The sequence below is a fragment of the Pinus tabuliformis genome, chromosome 9 (assembly GCF_031772625.1).
Source record: "Pinus tabuliformis cultivar Carrire ecotype Pingquan chromosome 9, CPIR1, whole genome shotgun sequence".
NCBI lineage: Eukaryota > Viridiplantae > Streptophyta > Pinopsida > Pinales > Pinaceae > Pinus > Pinus tabuliformis.
In genome coordinates this window covers 1,018,104,459-1,018,125,374 of record NC_142307.1, presented here as the reverse complement: position 1 = coordinate 1,018,125,374, position 20,916 = coordinate 1,018,104,459, and the positions used below count along the sequence as shown (strand labels likewise).

Here is a 20,916-nt window from a genome sequence, read left to right as displayed (position 1 = left end):
AAACATTTCATCATGCTATCATCTATGACGCAATTCAGAAAGCATTTCATACCTGAAACTGGCTCGCCACTAGCCTTTCCCTATTCCTTCCTCATCTTCTCGTGGGAAAGTCTATCATTAAAACACAATAATTGTAGTGAGAAACAATATACACTACAATAGTTTTTTCACCTCTTTCAAAATTATGCGACCGCCAACGGAACCCAAAGAGCCCTGACCCTTGATTGGGCCTCTAGTTCATGCCTTCTATTCTTAGTCTATAGAAACTAACCAAAGCCCAAAGTAATACATAATGGACTTGGTTAACCTCCACCCATTCACTAAATTGGGTATGAATATCCAGCTGCTGCTGTTCTATACAATATAGTTCCTTGTTTGTTAAGAGTTGAACCGAATAAATCGAGAGGAGGTACATGTGATAGCCCCTGTTACTTTTTAGATATTGGGAATATTTTGGAAATATATATATATATATATATATATATATATATATATATATATATATATATATATAGACGCATGTAATGAGGGAAAAAGGGAAAATTTGTTCCAAGGCTAAGAAGATTGCTCTTCATGGACATATTTTTATGTTTTGTCACAAGCCATGGAGGCTGACAGGTGAGCAAGCAAGGGATTGGTGTATTTAATTGTCAGCAAGGATGTAGGACAAGAAAACACTCTTTGCAACACCATGCAAGAAAACAAACACAACAAAAGAATATATAGTGATATGGCCATTCAATGAGCAATCCATCGATGGTTGGAAGCACGTTGAGATGAATAGGCCACCCACTGTAACAACAAATAATAGACAATAAAAAATATTTGAAACAGGGAGGTATGTGGCATTACCCTGTTGGCCTAGGAGATTCTGTCCAGACAGGCCCAAAACAACCTAAAGTTATCAATTCAAGCAGTTGCAGTTTGATTAATAAAAACCATTGAGATCTCTGAGGGATGGTAAGAAGAAGAAGAAAATGTGCATATCCTCAATCTATTCCAACCTCCTAGTACCTACTATGAAGAAAAAAATTTGGTCTATAACCATGGGAATGTTTCTAAGGTAAGGTATGCCACGTTTTGGAGCATAGCATTGGATAATAAGACTCTGGTACATTTCATGGCAGAGACCTATAATTTTATATCTATGGAGGTGTCTGGAGATTTGAAATCAAAGAATAGAGGGAGGTACTTCTGAATATGAACAGGTGACCTGTACATTGGAGAAAGCAGGGAAGACCTACATAGGACAGGCAACACAAAAGGCTAGCAGTAACATTAGCACAAACTTAGGCAACTACAGGAGAACCCTTGCGCTGTAAAAAGGAAGAGCACAGATTAGATCTGAGACACCAACACTGAGGTGGATGTTGTGCCCACTAGCACTTTCTAGGTTAGCAGAACAAAAATCAATGGTACAAAAGAGTAGCATTCCAAATTGTTAGTTTTGACTAATGGTGAAACTCCGATTTAGAAAAATAAGGTCATTGAGGTCAATCACATCCTTTTGGTAAGTCATTGTGACTATGCTTAGTTCTGGTATAAAAACATTTGGACTAGCCTTCCTTGCTTGTATATCAGTTTGTAGTAGGCTTGGAGGTTAAATATCTAGAGTCCCTAGTATGGATTGAGGGTGGAGGATTATACCTCTAGATTTCCTCATTCATTGGTGGGTGGAGGTTGCATACTTCTAGATTCCCTAGACTAGGCACCCCTAGAACCCCTAATGTATCTGGTAGCTTGGTCCTAGAACAGTCTTATCAGGCCCTAAAATTAGGCTCGGGGGTGACAGCTGCACGAGGGGACTAATTGTAGCCTGTCAGTGGTTGGGAGGTGAGTTATTGTCCTTGTCCTAGTACTTATCCTCTTGAAAGTTATGACTCACTTATGTTAATCACACAACAATTTTACTGCTATTGTTAACATGTTGAGTACGTGCTCCATCTAAGATGAACTTTGTATGGAAGGATTGACCTATTCTTAACATGTTAAGTGTTAGCCACAACACACAGTGAACCTCATGCTTGGACTATTCTTAATGCACTAGGTTAGCTGCAAAATACAATGAACCGGTTGTGTAAGGGTCACATGAAATTCTCTCTAAGTACTGTGTGTAGAATATATCTATCTATCTATCTATCCATATATATATATATATATATATATATATATATATATATATATAGAGAGAGAGAGAGAGAGAGAGAGAGAATGTTGTAGTAGCTCTACATTTCTTATGTAAGACCAGATGAATTTCCTTGCTGAAATCTACAGCACTTTGCATAAGGTAGGACAATACTCTGTTTAGTATAGGATCACATAATTGTTTCTGAAGCTTAATGGGTACATCGAAGTGACACTACCTTTAAGAAGTGGAGGAAAGTGTTGTGGGAACCATAACATGTAAAATTGTAACCCTCTTGTTCTGGTGATGTCACATAACTGACCATAATACGAGACCTGTATTAGACTGACCCTGGAGATTTGGGTTCCAACCTGTAATACTAGATTGGGCAGGGGATGACCATACCAACCAACCATTATGCTCTCAAATATGTACCTATATATATGTATATATTCCTAAGAAGTGCAAGTATCAATCTAGACTGTGCCAATACTAGGTTTAATGCACAGGCATTAGCTGAAGAAATACAAGGATTACATGTATATCATGAAAACAATGGATCTAAATTTGACTTTGGACCCCAGTTTGTTAATTAAAGAAGACATGGCTTTAGCAAACAATTGTGCCTCATGATTTTCAAATATATATATATATATAGATATATAAGTTTAGGAACAAGTCCTTCATAATAGCAGAAAACATAGTTTTGCAGTAGAGCTTTGTTGTGCTATATGTTTAACAAATCTATCAATCAGTTATCTTCTAGTATTATAATTTATTATCATATAGAAAACTTATCACATAGAGAGCCTTCCTATTGTAGCCAGCCAAGGTCATCTCACTATGATAACTGAGAAAGGATTGCCAGATTTACGACACCGAACCTTGGATTTCATATGTCTTCTAGAGTTTTAAGTGTTGGATGCTTTTCAATCAATCAATATGTACATCATGTATGGCAATTTAGTTTCTAATTGTTTGCATAAGTTATGAATAGTCTTTTAACCTGGCGTAATCACATGCAAATGAAATAAAACAAAATGGCAGTTATGTAAAGAGTTTATAGATGCATGGAAGTGGCATGTATACACAAGGAACTTGCTTAAACTGTGGGCATTAGGAAGATTTACATGAACAACAAAAAGCTATGCAATTGTGATTAGATCCCTATATAAAAAAAAAATTATGATCTTGATCATCATAGTATTAAACCTCCCTTTTGAGTGAGTTTGGAAAGAACTTCCAGCTTGCATATTCAATCTTCCCAAGGGGGGCCTAGGGATGATATATACCATGAGATGCATGCATGGATCCTCAAGTAACCTCAATTCCGTAAAGAGTACAAGGGAAGAATAGATCCGTGCTTCTTATTTTTGCAATTCATAAACAAAGTGTCAGCCAAGGTAGACATGATATGGAGTATGAACCCAAGTGAGACCTCTAAGTCCAAGTGTATACCGGTGTCTGCTAAGAATTTATTCTGCGCACATTGTTGCTAGTATGTGATGATTATGTGCTCATGACATGAAATATGAAGTATGTAAGGAGAATTGATAGGCTAGAGGAGGACTTACCCGACTTACCCAACCACTTATTTAATGACATTTTCTGCTCTCAAGTCTAAACTTTTTATAGAGACAGATATAAGCATGTGTGTATGGGTACATGTGCAACTTTGTATTCTTAGTTGATAGGTCACAAAGTAGCCGAGAGATGTGAAATTAGACATGAACACAGTCCCACTGAAGCTTCCTTCCTGGATAATATGGAGTCTATGGATAAGCATATTATCCCTTTAGATCCTAAAAGGAGAGAAATGTGATAATAAGATCTCGGAAAGATAGTGACTAGTTTTCCTTCTTCTGAAATATTGTGATCAAATATCGAAGAGCTTGAGGTGTACTTGGCATGGTTTGAAAGCCAAGGGTGTTTGGATGGCCTGAAACCTTTCTTGAGTTATATCTTCTAGTGGGCCTGGATACATACCTTTTACTCTAAGGTGCAACATGGAAATAGCTATGCTTTTTAGGGTCCAATAAGGTCATCCCTATAGGTGTTCAGACTACAAAATTATGTTGGAGATTTTTCACAACTATAGTTCAACTAAGCTAGCTCTGGGAAACCAAACAAAGTTAAGAAAAGTGGGGACAGATTGGAGGGAGAGTGACCATATTGGAAATTTTTCTCCTATATGGTCTTATGCCTGAATATTAGTATTGATATCGGACTGTGAGCATGTAGTAAAACACATTACATACTTGGTGTGGGCCATCTAGAAGATTGTAATCATTGTGTTCCACTATGTTGAGAGGAGTGCCTGCCAGTCTCAGAGTTCTGGTTATGGGAATGTGCACGTTGTGATGGTAGGCCACGTGGGCTCCATGCGCATGACATAAGGAAACTTTAAAATGACAAAAAAAATGTATTGTATGTACCCCATTCTTGTAACCGCACCAGGAGAGCCGAATGACATAATAACCACCTCTAGTCAATACAGCGGGTTTGTTACAGTACAGGGGGAATTCTTGTTTTAACTTTTTAGGAATTGCATTATGGTAGTTATTTTGTGTCCTTTCTTATAGAGCTAAATTTATAATGAATTTTTATGCAGAATAAATGTAGTAGAGCAGTCCCAAGATACTGAACCAGAATTCATTCAGTGGGTTGGTCCCATGTAAAGATCAACTTAATCCTAGATGCAAATAGTTCTAGTTTGTGGGCTTGAGGGTGGAGTCTGTTAGCACCTAAATCTGCCTCAGGCTGAAGGAAGGCAAAAATTAGGGTAACCACAAACCACACTCAGTCTGGTAGCTAGCCCTACCGGATCAGGAGAGGGCTCTCTCCGTGTCACGCTCAGTGAATAGATGATCAAAAACGATCTGAGATGAATTACAATGAAATGTTTACCTTAGTCTAGTAAGTGAATAGGGGTTCTGGAAACAATATTATGAATGACCGAGCTTCTGGGATGTTATGGGAACAATGCTCAGCAAAGAACAAAGGATTTAATACAAAGGCACAGATTATTCTGCGAGGCAAGGTAGGCGGAAAATGTAACAATTTAGTTTGAGGTACCGCAGCATGAATAGATTGTTGAAGAAAGTGAAAATGGCATAGTGACATGAATCCTTTTCAACAGAAGAATAAAACTAAACATGAAATGTTCCCACAGGCAGAGCAATAAAATTGAATTCTACCTAATCTCACTCAGAAAATTTCACTGGAAATGAACATGAATCAAATTATGAAACATAATGAAATACGTATGAAAACATAAGAGACACATTTGTTACACTCACAACCACAAGAATCTCATGAAACAGAGCTGCTGCCTTTCATTAATTCTCTGTCAAAAATACACAGTGAAGAAACAAAATTCCCAGAGTCTCCTAGAAGTTACAAGCCAACCAACCATTTGCAAATAGCTTGCATACAATATATAGAATGTGTAAGGAAGAGATATAACTCCCAAGGGTTGGGGAGTTACTCGAATCATTACAAAATAGAGATGGAGAGCCAACCATCAGCTACATGTGCAGTGCTACAAACATGACATTTGGCTTGGGTGATCGTTTGCCTTCCTTCGCCACTTGGATAGAAGCCAATCTGGAGAAAAAATACTTTAAATGCTGCTTTTGGTGCCAAAAAACCGAAGTGTAGATGAGCAGGCCCACTTGGAGAAGTCGCGAACTGAAATTTCACGAAACGGAAGCAAATTGGGCAATTTTTCCTCTGTGCATCGCGCCATTTTCTCTGTGCGTTGTGCTACTTTGGGGCCTCCTTTGGGGATTTTGCAGGTGTCCAAAATGTGCCCAAGTGGGCTTGTTGGAAATCATGTCCTGTCTACTTTCTAACCCCACTAGCATTTTTGAATTTGGTGCTCAGTTTCCCCTCCAAATCTTCATTCTCCCAAGACTGCTTCCTGTGTGTCAAAAAAGTGGCAGAGAGGCCATTTTTGGGTGTTTTTTGACCTTTTGGAGACTCATACCTTGCCAAAATTTCTTGCCTAGACACCAATAATCATGATTTTCCATGCAAAATCCAAAAATGCAAACCATTCCTAATTTGGATCTCTATAATTTTAGCGCTGCACCACGTGCGCGACACACAGGGAGAAAAACCCTGTTTTTTGCACAAAAAAATTCAAAATTTCAAAATGTGCTCCAAATTTCTTGAAATTTGGTCTGGAGCTTCTTCATTAAGTGTTATGGTGGGCTTACTTTGTCAAGCCAAAACTCCCTATTTTCATTGATTTCTCCTGCAATTAGGTCAACTGAAGACATCTGCTCCCTTTGTTGCTGAAGTTTCCCTTTACATCTTCTTTGCTAACATTAACCTTATGCTTATTCAAGAGTAGTTGATTTACCTTCAATTTCTTATTATCATGCTCTAGGAATCAAACCATGAAATTGGCCTTAGAAAATTTTTCCCTAAGCTCTTTGATCTTAGCATCTTTCTCCATGATGACCTAATCTACTATCTTATGCTATTCATTAACATTCAAGTTTACTATATCAGTGTAAAGATGGAATTGCTCCTCATCTTGCAAAGGTGCCTTATGTTGTGATGGTGATCCCTGTTCTGCTGATGTAGGCTTGGACCCTTCCACAATGTTTGGAGAAAACAATGAGTTTTTAAACCCTGGCAGCAACAACACAATGGCACAACCCTAGCAAAATGGCCCTTTGTGTTTCTTGTGGTTGCTTTATGAGTTTTGTTGCATTTCAATCATAGGCATAAAACCACCATATCTTTTATCAAATTTGATGAAAAAGTAATGTTATAGAGCCTACCTTGAAATTTGATGGGATTTACAAGAAATTTGAGGCAATTTGGCACAATTTCAGGCCTTTTTTCCCTGTGCACCGCGCCAGTGTAAATTTACACTGGAAATTTTCTCCCAGTGCGCCGCGCTCCCTCTATGCACTGCGCCCTTTTCCAGGTGACTTTTGGAGGCCTTTCTAGTGTCAAAATTGGATGCAAGATAGCTCTTTGGAAAGGGATTTGAGTCAAATTTCCAACTGAACTGGAATTTTTCAATTTGGAGTCTATTTGCCCAGTCAAAAGTTAAATCTCCCAAGACTGGTCAAAATGTGCCAAATGAGGCTGCCTCAAGGCAGAGTGTTGTTACAGTAAACTTTTGAATGCCTTCCGCAACTCCAAATTGAGTGCATGATAGCTCATTGGAAAGATATTTGTGTCTAGCTATCATTTGACTCATCAAACAAGTCATTTGGCCAATTGAGCTAGAAGAAAATTTGATTTTTCTAAGGTCACTTCAGAGGTGCATCAATTCTCCCGAGGCAATTGTATTTTTGACATTTCTCTAAAACCATGATACCTGTGCAAAACATGAAGGATTTTTTTCTTCCTTGGCTTGTTTTGGACAAAACCCTCTCTCAGTTTCTCCAAATTCATCTTTCCTTGCTCAGAAACATCATTTGAGTGAAACCTACCTCGATGTGTGGAACAAGAGATTTGCGAAATGAAGCGAAATGAAGGGGATAGGGAGCTTCTAAATTATTGAGAAAACTTTGGGAAGTAGGGAGGGATGTTAGGAAGTAGGGGAAAGTGGAATCTTAGAAATTGAGTGAGGGGAAGGGGTCCAAAAAGGCAAAACACAGGTCCAACCTAGAAAATTGCCAGGTTGTAGCAAGAAACTAGGGTTTGTGCGAAAATGATGAATTTGGGGGATCTCAGTGATGGGAAGTGTTTTATAAGGTACTTTAAGGATAGGGGAATGTGTATGAACATCAGGATACAAGTTTTGCCAATGATTTAACTGTCCAAGAGAAATTGCCTTCAAAACGCTAGGAGAGGGAAATGACCTTACCTAGGCGCAACTGAAGCATGGACAAGGTGTAAAATGACCAGTGGAACTTGACATGATAATGAAAACCTTCTGAATGATGGTACACTCAGCTGAATAGTGACATAGACCAAAATTTGGGTGACTTTGGAAGGAGTGAAAGAAAACCCTAGACCTAATGCCTAGTGATCAAATTTTACCTGAAGACTCATTGAAATGAGAAAATTTGACCTTGACACCTTAAAATCACTTTGTAAGAGCATGTTTGATCACTAGAGGAAGGCTGGAAAGACTGAAACTAACATTGGCTCCAATGGGGGATGGTAGCTCCTTGGAGGTGCCAAGAACTACAGATCTTTGGGTGAGCAGACAGTGCCTTCGTCCATTGGGCTATGGAGTCCATTATTCTGACAAACCAACATGACTCAATTTATTGACTGAAACTTGACTCAAACTAACTCAATGCGAACTGAAATGACTGAAAAACTTGACTCTATGCAAAAGGAAATGACTCATGACTGACTTAACTAAAACAATAACTGACAAAACTTATTCAATGGCAGTAGTCCATCAAGATTTGAGGGTTTCAAATCATGATGACAGCCACCTGCTTACTAATGCAATATGTACAATCATGTGTAATGTGTCTTCCAATGTAACCAATCAAGTAGATGCCTCCTTGATTGATTCTCTGGATCAGATCTTCTGGTCAACAACAGATACTGGTAACTGGGCCTCCAAAAACATAATTGACCATGATCTCCTTCATCACTGAAAACTGCAATAATGACCTTCACTGGTGACTATAACAGATTTGCCATTGGATCATGAAAAACATGAAGATTTACCTCCTGCTAAGGAAACAAGATGTCCTTTTCTTTTCATTCTGATCTTCCTTCATAATGTACTTCAGAAAAAGTATGTTCCTGGTCCTTAAAAAATTCTGAACAAGCAGATGAGCGGATTTCCTCTTCAAAGAACACTTCAAAACATGAAACATATGAGGAAGAGTCTGAAAGAAAATCCTGAATGTTCTGCTCTTCGGTAGCCTGAATGTATTGTAGGTCACCTTCATATGATATGACAGCCAGATTGTCTTTGCATTCATCAATCATGAGAAAAGAAACTTCGAATGATTCTTGAAACCCAAGCATGAAATTTCTATCATCTACCAACGATTCATCCAAGGAACCTTTTTCACTTACTTGAACAAAATTCTCATCTTGTTGTTCATGAACTAACTGGATTACCTCTTCATGAAGAATGTGTTCTGATGACATGAGAACATTTGGATCCAAAACTCTGTCTTCTTCTATGGACAGATCCGAAACGACACTTTTTCTTTCATCACTTTCAGCCATATGGAATTCTTCAACCTGCTGATCTATAAAGCTGTTCACCGGATTATCATCCTTTTCAAAAAAGGAAGAAGTTTCACCAACACCTTCTTGACCATGTGTGCACTGCAAACCCGCTTTAGCTTGAGCTGGAACATAACCGTGCAAGAGTTTACCTATCTCGTCTTTAGACAAAGGAGATAAGACCTTTTGTTTGATTTTGCTCAAACAGTGATTGTCTTCATTAATTTCAAGTGAAGGTGTATATAAATATTCCTCTTCCACTGTACTACAATCTTGATCATGCTGCAAATTTTCATGATCGTCTTTACACTGCTGAAAGGGATTTTCATCCAGGGCTTCCATGATCTCATCATCCATAAAATTATCATCCTCATAGTATTTTTCAAGGCTTTAAATAAAAGTAGAAGCATGTTTGCAATAGTCATGAACTACATTTAATGATGGATAAGAGTCTTTATATCTTTCAATGAACATGGCATGAAAATCCTTTAAACAGTAAATACAAGCAGGCAACAAAATTTCATACCAAGATTGGGCTTCACCTTCTAGAGTGGCCATGAATATCTTCATCAAGCAATCTTCAGGAAAATCAACCTTCAACTTGCGAATATGCATGTGAAATCGAGCTAGATGTAAAGCAACGTCCTTCTAACCATCATCTTTAAACGTAGGCAAATTCCTTGACCAATCTACTTTCCTAATCTTATTTGGAAAGCCTGGAATGTGATCTCGGCTCATGGGAGCGTATCTTCTTGCAACCCGATTCATCTTGAAAATATCAAAGCTACTGACCTCTTTGCAGTGGAGTCACCATGAAGCATCGATTGCTGGATTCTTCAGTGAATGGAGTCGCCAGGTGAATGATTTCAGCCATCTTCTTATGTCTGATCATTGTTCACCATCAACCATCAGATCTGAGCTCGATAGACGTACTGGGGCAAAACAATCTTCAAGAAAACCATTTTCATCCTCAGTGGAGTCGTCACTATGTTAGCACCTAAATCTGCCTCAGGCTGAAGGAAGGCAAAAATTAGGGTAACCACAAACCACGCTCAGTCTAGAAGCTAGCCCTACCAGAGCAGGAGAGGGCTATCTCCAAGTCACGCTCAATGAATAGATGATTGAAAACAATTTGAGATGACTTACAATGCAATGTTTACCTTAGGCTAGTAAGTGAATAGGGGTTCTGGAAACAATTTTATGAATGACCGAGCTTCTGGGATGTTATGGGACCGGCACTTAGCAAAGAATAGAGAATTTAATATAAAGGCACAGATTATTCCATGAGGCAAGGTAAGCAGAAAATGTAACAATTTAGTTTGAGGTACCGTGGCATGAATAGATTGCTGAAGAAAGTGGAAAGGGCATAGTGACATGAATCCTTTTCAACAGAAGAATAACATTGAACATGAAATTTTCCCACAGGCAGAGCAATAAAATTGAATTCTACCTAATCTCACTCAGAAATTTTCACTGGAAATGAACATGAATCGAATTATGAAACATAATAAAATACATATGAAAACATAAGAGACACATTTGTTACACTCACAACCACAAGAATCTCATGAAACGGATCTGCTGCCTTTCATTAATTCTCTGTCAAAAATACACAGTTAAGAAACAAAGTTTCTTTCCCACAGTCTCCTAGAAGTTACAAGCCAACCAACCCTTTGCAAATAGATTGCATACAATATATAGAATGTGTAAGGAAGAGATAGAATGCCCAACGGTTGGGGAGTTACTCGAATAATTACAAAATGGAGATGGAGAGCCAACCATCAGGTATAGGTGCAGCGCTACAAACATGAAATTTGGCTTGGGTGACCATTTGCCTTCCTTCGTCACTTGGATAGAAGCCAATCTGGAGAAAAGATACTTTAAATTCCGCCTTTGGTTCCAAAAAATCGAAGTGTAGATTGGGTAATTTTTCCTCTGTGCGCCGCACCATTTTCTCTGTGCGCTGCGCTACTTTGGGGCCTGTTTTAGGGCACTTGCAGGTGTCCAAAATGTGCCCACGTGGGCTTGTTGGAAATCTTGGCCTGTCTACTTTCTAACCCCACTAGAATTTTTGAATTTGGTGCTCATTTGCCCCTCCAAATCTTCATTCTCCCAAGACTGCTTCATGTGTGTGAAAAAAGTGGCAGAGAGGCCATTTTTGGGTGTTTTTTGACCTTTTGGAGACTCTTACCTTGCCAAAATTTCTTGTACGGACACCAATTGTTGTGATTTTCCATGTTGAATCCAAAAATGCAAACCATTCCTAATTTGGAGCTCTAGAAATTTAGCGCTGAGCCACGTGCGCAGTGCATAGGGAGAAAAACCTTGTTTTTTGCACAAAAAATTTCAAAATTTCAAAGTGTGCTCCAAATTTCTTGAAATTTGGTCTAGAGCTTCTTCATTAAGTGTTATGGTGGGCCAAGGATTGCCTTGGCTAATATCCGGAGTTGATCATGCTCCTTTTGCCTCTTTTGCCTTTTTGATGCCTTCTTCAAGTTTGCCTTCAAATTCCTTATGTGTGCCTTGCAAACCTTGTTCCGTGCCCAATAGTGGTTTTCCATGTTCCTAAGCATGTCCCTGTCCTTGTTTGCTTTCGCCAACAACTTCTCTAAGTGGATGTGGATCCTCTCGAGCCAAATCTCTCAATCAACCTCTATCTCCTGCTGAATAGGTGTCTTCTCATTTAGGCTTCTTTGGGCGGCCTGCTGGTCTTCACGGATATTTTGCAGCTCCATGATATCATTTTGGTCCTCAAGCTTCTTGTTTCTCTACTCCAAATACGTGATGATCCATTTGACCCTCTCCAAATTGAGTGAAAATTCTTGGATATTCGTGTTCTACTCCTGAATAGTCATCCTAAGTCGGGCGCTCTCCACATCTGCATCATCATCTTGAATGAGGATGAAATCAGCCTCCTGTTCACGTGATGGCCCCTCATCATGCATAGGTTTCTTGTCCTTGTCTTGTATTGCTCTAAGGGAAGCATCAGCAAGCAACTTAACCTTCTCTTTTTTCCCGATTAGGATTTCCTGGAGTATTTTCTTCAACTGCTTGATTTTGACTTTGAAGACCTGATTCCTTATGTAGCAATGAGTAGCCATGTGTCTTTGAAATTTTTTGTCTCTTTTGGCCTTCTTAAGAAGATTGTTTAAATGGAAATTTACTTTGTGAAGCAAAAACTCCCTATTTTAATTGATTTCTCCTGCAATTAGGTCAACTGAAGACATCTGCTCCCTTTGTTGCTCAAGTTTCCCTTTACATCTTCTTTGCTAACATCAACCTTATACTTATTCAAGAGTAGTTGATTTACCTTCAATTGCTTATTATCCTGTTCTAGGAATCAAACCATGAAATTGGCCTTATAAAAATTGTCCCTAAGCTCTTTGATCTTATCATCTTTCTCCATGATGACCTAATCTACTATCTTATGCTATTCATTAACATTCAAGTTTACTATATCAGTGTAAAGATGGAATTGCTCCTCATCTTGCAAGGTGCCTTATGTTGTGATGGTGATCCCAGTTCTGCTGATGTAGGCTTGGACACTTCCACAATGTTTGGAGAAAACAATGAGTTTTTAAACCCTTGCAGCAACAACACAATGGCACAACCCTAGAAAAATGGCCCTTTGCGTTTCTTGTGGTTGCTTTATGAGTTTTGTTGCATTTCAATCATAGGCATAAAACCACCATATCTTTTATCAAATTTGATGAAAAAGTAATTTTATAGAGCCTACCTTGAAATTTGATGGGCTTTACGAGAAATTTGAGGCAATTTGGCACAATTTCAGGCCTTTTTTCCCTGTGAGCCGCGCTCTCTATGTGCGTCGCGCCAGTGTAAATTTACACTAGAAATTTTCTCCGAGTGCGCCACGCTCCCTCTGTGCACTGCGCCCTCTTCTAGGTGAATTTTGGAGGCCTTCCCGGTGTCCAAATTGGGTGAAGGATAGCTCGTTGGAAAGTTATTTGAGTCTAATTTCCAACTTAGCTATAATTTTTTAATTTGGAGTGCATTTTCTCTATCAAAAATCAAATCTCCCAAGACTGGTCAAAATGTGCCAAATGAGGTTGCCTCAAGGCAGAGTGCTGTTACAGTCAACTTGTGAATGCCTTCCGCAACTCCAAATTGAGCTCATGATAGCTCATTGGAAATATCTTTGTGTCTAGTTATCATTTGACTCATCACAAAAGTCATTTGGCCAACTGAGCTAGGAGAAAATTTGATTTTCCCAAGGTCACTTCAGAGGTGCATCAATTCTCTCGAGGAAATTGTATTTTTGACATTTCTCTAAAACCATGACAGCTGTGTAAAACGTGAAGGAGGTTTTTATTCCTTGGCCTAGTTTGGAGAAAAACCTCTCTCAGTTTCTCCAAATTAATCTTTCCTTGCTCATAAACAACATTTGAGTGAAACCTACCCCGATATGTGGAACAAGAGATTTGTCGAAATGAAGTGAAATGAAGAGGATAGGGAGCTTCTAAATTCTTGAGGAAATTTTGGGAAGTAGGGAGGGGTGTTAGGAAGTAGGGGAAATTGGAATCTCAGAAATTGAGTGAGGGGAAGGTGTCCAAAAAGGCAAAACACAGGTCCAACCTAGAAAATTGCTAAGTTGTAGCAAGAAATTAGGGTTTGTGCGAAAATGATGAATTTGGGGTATCTCAGTGATGGGAAGTGTTTGATAAGGTAATTTAAGGATAGGGAAAGGTGCATGAACATCAGGATACAAGTTTTGCCAATGATTTGACCGTCCAAGAGAAATTTCCTTCAAAACCCTAGGAGAGGGAAATGACCTTACCTAGGCACAACTGAAGCATGAACAAGGTGTAAAATGACCAGTGGAACTTGACATGATAATAAAAAACTTATGAATAATGGTACACTCATCTGAATAGTGACATAGACCGACATTTGGGCGACTTTGGAAGGAGTGAAAGCAAACCCTAGACCTAATGCCTAGTGATCAAATTTTACTTGAAGACTCACTGAAATGACAAAATTTGACCTTGACACCTTAAAACCACTTTGTAAGAGCATGTTTGATTACTGGAGGAAGGCTGGAAAGACTGACACTAATAGAGTCCAGTAACCATTTCAATTCGTTTGTTACATGATATTAAAAATTGAAAATTATAGCATTAGATAGGAATATGGAATACAAGAATAGACCTCCAAAACAAAATATATCAATATAAAGAAGTGAATCCAAAAGGGTCAAATGAAAAATGTGAATCCAAGAAACATTACAAAGGAAAATGTTATGCATATCTGAAAATCAACTTAAGGTTAATGTAACAAACAACAAACTAAACATGGGAAAAAATGTGGTACCTGATACTCAGCTTTTTCTACTAGAAACTGCAAGACTTTACCGATCTCACATAAAACAAGGAGTGTTAGATGTTTGTCCAATTTAACTGCTTCAATTTCTTCTTGAATGCAAGAAATAAACCTTGATATTTTCTCTTGTGATGGGATACTCCCTCGACTGGACATTGGAACAAATTATTGACAAGATCTGAAAGGCTGCTCAAACAATGTGCCGAATAAGATATTTGGAAAGATTCTATAGTAGCTAGCATTTGATTTTTCCCTTCTGTCTTGATAGCTGGAAGGACACCCTTAACATTGATGTCTCGCAAAATTCTCTCAATCAGATTCTCTACCATGGACAAATTTTTTTGATAACCCAAGACAAGTATCTCTTTTACAAAACTTGATGTTGTGAATGTAGGTTTCATTTGACTTGTGAAAGCCTTGACAAGCACATCCCAAACTCGATCTGTCAACATTGGATCACCTTCCTGTATAGCCATGACAAGATTTATATAAATAGATTGACCAAGCTAAAATTGTGAGAATAATAATCACATGACTATATACTACAACACATAAAGCAAAAGGTCATGTAGCATTCAATGCTTTAGAGGGAAAAAAATTGCAAACAGAATCAGGGGGCATTGCTTACTTCAATGCTAAATTAGTTGATAAGTTATGCAACGTGTTAGTGACAAGTTACAACACTAGATGCATGATTTCTTAAGAAATCCATAACCTTATGAAATTATATAAATTAGATATTTAAAGGAAATATTTATAAAGAGGAATTAAAGGGATAACAAAGTTCAGAAATAAGTATTTAATAACTTGATGATAATAAGTATAAAACAAATGACAACTAAGCAACAAAAATATGAGAAATATCTTTATTTTCCGCATGAGGAATATGAATGTTTCAATCCTCAAGAAACTACTCAGACTCAACAAATCTCATCAAGTAACTTGCAGGAATTGAACCTGAGTGGGGATGATAACAATGATTCCTCGAAACTGCTTGAGATAGACTCAATTGACATGTGTCTTTTATTTTATTCATATAAACATAATCAATAAAATAAAATAATAATATCAAACTGGCCCTTACTAGAAAAGGAGGAACAAATTTTCCTAGTTCAACTTGAGAGTGAGTGTTTTGATCAATTGAAAGGTTGTAGAATGCCAACGACAAATCAATTTTAAGTTTAAAGAATTTCAAGAGCACAAATATATTTGCAAATTTTTTCCAAACTGTGGAAAAGATAGAACACTACTCAAAGAAATTATAATGAACCTTTGACAATATTTCATAGATAGTCATAATAGGATGCATTCACTATATGTAGCAAGGATGTGTTCACTATATCAAACTCTCAACAACCTATATATATACAGAATGATTCCTTGTATTTTTTATTACAATGTAGTGACAAAACTGTCATGCCCTAAAGCCTAAAGGTTAGAATCAACCAATCTAGTGTTATAATTTTCCAATTAGATTTAACATACTTGAAATATTATTCTTTTAGTCTGCATGTTAGCCTTCCCATAATTGAACATAAAATAATCCATTCAATTGCAACCTTGTAGTAGTTATCTGATAAATTTCATTTTGAGCATGCATCCTTCTTATGACATCAGACATACTCAGGAGAAACATTTTGAAGTTGGTATAATTCAAATAGAGTGTTTCTATTATTAGTATAGCCCCTACCTACGTTTGATTCTTGACAAGAAGTGGCCAATGCACTACTTGCAAGGAAGCCACTGAGCCACCCAGGGGCTGCTAAGTCAGGCTACGTGGTTGTTCAGTGTAAGTAGTGCCTCTCCTCTTGATAGGCGGTGGATGCTCTCCAGCAATGTGGTAATAAGGAAGCATTATTCAAAAATTTATATATCCTTTTATAGATGACCATCCAGTAGTGAAAATTATCATCCATTTACAGGTTGGCATTGTTCTTGGTGGGGAGCTTTTCTGAATGTATCCTTCAAGGTGTAAATTTCTCCTTCAGCATCTAGGCTCCCTCATCCCGATGTTGATTTTTCCTTCGAATTCCTCTTGAACAATGCATTTTATGTGCTACTTTGCTCCTACTCTAGATCACATTACCTCTTGGGAGTCACGCTTTGCAAAACATATATTCTATGTATTTGGTTACCTTCAGTAATGATCTTCAATGTTTTTAATCTTTGTATTTTGTCTTGGAGAATCCTTCTTCAAATATACATTTATTCAACCTAAGTTCTTATTGTTGATTATGATACATCAATTTTCATTTGAAAAGTTAATTGGTTAAGCACTAAGATACAAATCTGAAGAATCTAGGTTTCAATATGAAAATAATTCAAACCTCCTTTTGACTTTGCATCATTTCCTAGACTATATTTCTATCTTATCTAGTTTAGAAGGCAACCAATATCATGGCCTATTTTGGTAGCAACCAAATTTATAAGGACCATATTTAAAATTGAGAAATAACATCGAGAATAGACAAAGAATACAAATTTCCTCAAAATCTTTAGAAGCTATATTAATTACATGTAGTTGTATTCATAATGGATATAACTGATAGTGCTGGTTTTAAAGTTTTCCATAGATGTATAGTACATTCAATACTAATATTATGTTTAAAGGTGGCCATACTCAGGCATCCCATTGCATCTAAAGAATTTTAAACTGAATTCTACCCTCTTAGACTTTCAACTGGCCAAGAAATCCATTAGTAAGTAGCAATTTACTATGTATAATCCTTGAATACCACTCTTTTCTCATATGAAACTATTGGAAAGCATGATGTATCTAATGTAGGATTAGATTGAACCCTTTTACAAAATTATTGAGAACCAAGAGAGGAAAAAGGCTAATTCAATGTCTTGATTGAATTGAAATGTCAAAGATGTCTCTTGATCTTATGGATTATAAAATAATTAATAATGTTTGGTGGTAAAACAAACTTGGTGTTAAATTGATAATCCAAGCTCATTCAGTAAACAAATTGCTTTGAATAGCTATTTTTACCTCACATGACAGCTGCAGTCTGAAGTTAGTGCTGACAAATATGTTATAATAATGGATTTTCATTTCAACTTTCTTCGATCAGGAAATCATGTTGAATTAATAAAAACCTACAACGAAACGAACTCAATGGATTTTTTTGCCTTTGTATTTAGATGCGACTCTCCTTTTCTCCCTCTTGCAATCGTTCAAAATTTTATTTACATAATATAAGCATCCTTAACATGGTACATATGGATTGATGTGTATGAATTTGTGTTGTAAACATTCATTGAGTCTTTCTCTCCATTGTTTTTAGAGTCAAAATAGAATGTAGCAACTTTTCCTTTCTTTAATATGAGGTTTTACTTGTTCCTTGTAATCAGTGGAATTGCAATTTTAGTATGTTGTTGACTCATTTCATTTTGCTACATGGCATAGGAACATGGTGAATAACTATGAGACCTTATTCTTGTGCTTAAAACTATAATTTTGCATTTCATGGGCATTCCTAGTTCTACTGCAACGACATTTGTTGCATCTTGAATATTGTTGGTTGTTGTCTGTATTGAAGGAAACTTGAAACATATTTTCTTTTTGAATACTTATAGGAGAGGCCAGCCAATACAAATACACAGAGACGGGTTTGAATAAAATAGTATAAGAGACACTAGAAGGCCAAAAACAATTGCATAATCAAGTGAGGTGATAGCTTCTCAAAGGATGTTCTCATGGCATCCAAAAATCACCTAGTAATGCTATCTTTGCAATTCCATTTTATAATTTATGTTTTATCAATTCAAACAGTTTATATATTTATGTAAATATGAAAATCCATAACTACTTTATTTCATTATAATTTGGGAGTCTACTCATGTCCCACACTAGTTTCTTTATTGATTACAAGTACATCCCATTGGAGATAAATTGGTTGGAACATAGATGGATCATCAACAAAACATATTTTCTCATTTACATTCACACTGATCTGTTTTCCATGTATTAATAGATTTATGTAGTCTGAACAATTGCATACTTGTGCAATGAATTGTTCCTTATAGATATTATGGCTCATATCATCAAGAAGAAATTCAACAAGGAGAACATGAAGAGGAATATGTTGTTGCATACAAATGGAAATATGAACTCTACCATGATCAAGATGTGCAAGTCGAATAGTAAGCTCATCCAATTGATCAATGTGAACAAAAACTCTTGACTCATAACCTGGGGAAGAGGAGGAATCAACAATCACATTCAACACAAGCATGGGAAGATACAGTTGCAGATGAACAATTTCCTTATCTTCAAGGTGGGCATCAAGTGATTGAAAGGCATAGGCAAGAAGCATGAAGGATTTTCGCAGTTTGTAGGGCAAAAATCTCAGGTGAAATCATCTCCAAGTAGAAAACCAAAATTCTTAGTCCTATATTGTATTTTTTTTGGGCATTCTGGTATTGAAATGATATACAATCTCCTAGAAGACAACCAGGTAGTATGTAGAAGCAGAAATTTGATCATATTTTATCAGATGTTGGCAATAGAGATCATAGTTTATGTAGTGAAAATTGGGAGAATTTTTTTGTTATGTGTGTCAAACAAAGAAATTCTAAATTATAGGGTTGATCATATGAAGGGCTTTGTTATGAAAGGTTTGAATAGGAGGCACAACCAATAATGGTATCAAGTAGATTTTATCAAAATAAAAATAAAAATTGGAGGATAACTTGTAATCTGTTCATATGCCTCAAGCGATATTTTGTATTAAAATCCCTATGGCATCCACTGCAAATTTAATAAAATAATGTATATTTATTCACCAAAGCAAGTGCTAGTTATAAATATTGTAAATTGCAGATCAAGAAATCGATGGTATCATTTACTTACAATTACATACTTGCATTACTTCTTCAAGAAACAAAGAATAATGAAAGGATCCCTTTTCTTCGATGACACCCTTTGCAAATGCCACACTATAAGGATAGTCGAATGCAACTGGTCCATACAAGATCCCATCCTCTACCACAATACCTCCTTTGCCTTTAGACTGCCTCTGATCTGCGGTGTGCCACTCTTCTGAATCCCATGCACTCCAAATCCCAAACCAAAACTAACCGATATGGCCTTCATATCAAATATCCAACTCACACACTTAGCAACTTGGGACCTGTATTTAATAATCATGGCCTCCATAGTGGACCTCAATTCCTCCATGTTGTAATACAATTGCAAGGCACTTCCTACATTAGCCTCATTCAAAGCCTCCATTTTTCTCTCAAGAACCTTTGTTTCCTCTAATCGCAATCAGTCCCCACTTCCGTTAACCGGGGGATCTCCTCATCGACAACCTCAATGCCTAATAGATGTAGTTCCTTTCTTAGGCTTTTAATTTCATTATACATTTGAGAAACTTTAATGAGGTCTAACTTGTTGCTATCACCTTCAAAATCCATCAATTATCTCATCTTTCTCACCTATTTTATCACCCTAATAATGTTATGCAAAACCTAAATATCCTCATGGAGGTGTGAAAGTTGTTGGGAATTTAACTTGGTCTATTTGTATGGCTCTGTAATCACAGACCTAAGTCTCTACAACAACCACTGTAGACTACTAACCTGAAATTTAACTACATTTAAAACCCCCTCGGCATCCTTTGAGCTCAAGAGCTATTGAATCAACATGTCATGGTGTGAATAGGCTTAATTTCTTAGCTAATTTTCAAGCAAAAGAATCCCTTGAACTAGCTATCTGTGCACAAGACCACGTATCCACTCTTGAGGGCCTCGCTAGCAAATTTTATCTAGTTGAAATCATTGGAAATAAATTTGGTGAAGAGGGGATCGTTCATGAATTCTTCTTTGAGGGATCCATCATTTAAATACCACCATGGATCGTTCATAGTGGGTTCTCAAGGGGTCAAACAAGGTTTAAGTGAGGTGATTAAGTAAAAGGGGGAGGATAGAGTGTTATCTGTAGGTGATAGTATCTAGCATCCTCTGTGAAATGTATTGATCGACCTCACCATTTTCTTTGTCCTTTTATTCTAGAGAATCGACATTGTATAATTGTAGTGATAAGAAATCATAAATACCTGGTTAATGGGGATATGAATTTGAGGCACTACCGTGTAGATCTACAAGCCCATCGGTTTGAAATGGATTGAGAAATGTGCTCGTGTAAATGTTGTGAGAATTTAGAAAATGGAAATGTGGGAAGAGAAAGGGAACAAGATTCAAATTTAGAGAGGTGCAAATGTGTGCAGGTTGATGTTTAATAGTGCTTAGGATTTCTTGTTGACTCTGACTCACAA

The 20,916-nt window shown here is 37.1% G+C and overlaps 1 pseudogene; it reads right to left on the bottom strand.

Moving 5' to 3' along the window:
* Nucleotides 1-738: 738 nt before the first annotated feature.
* LOC149152167 (conserved oligomeric Golgi complex subunit 5 pseudogene) lies at nucleotides 739-20,631 on the bottom strand (annotated as a pseudogene).
* Nucleotides 20,632-20,916: the final 285 nt, after the last annotated feature.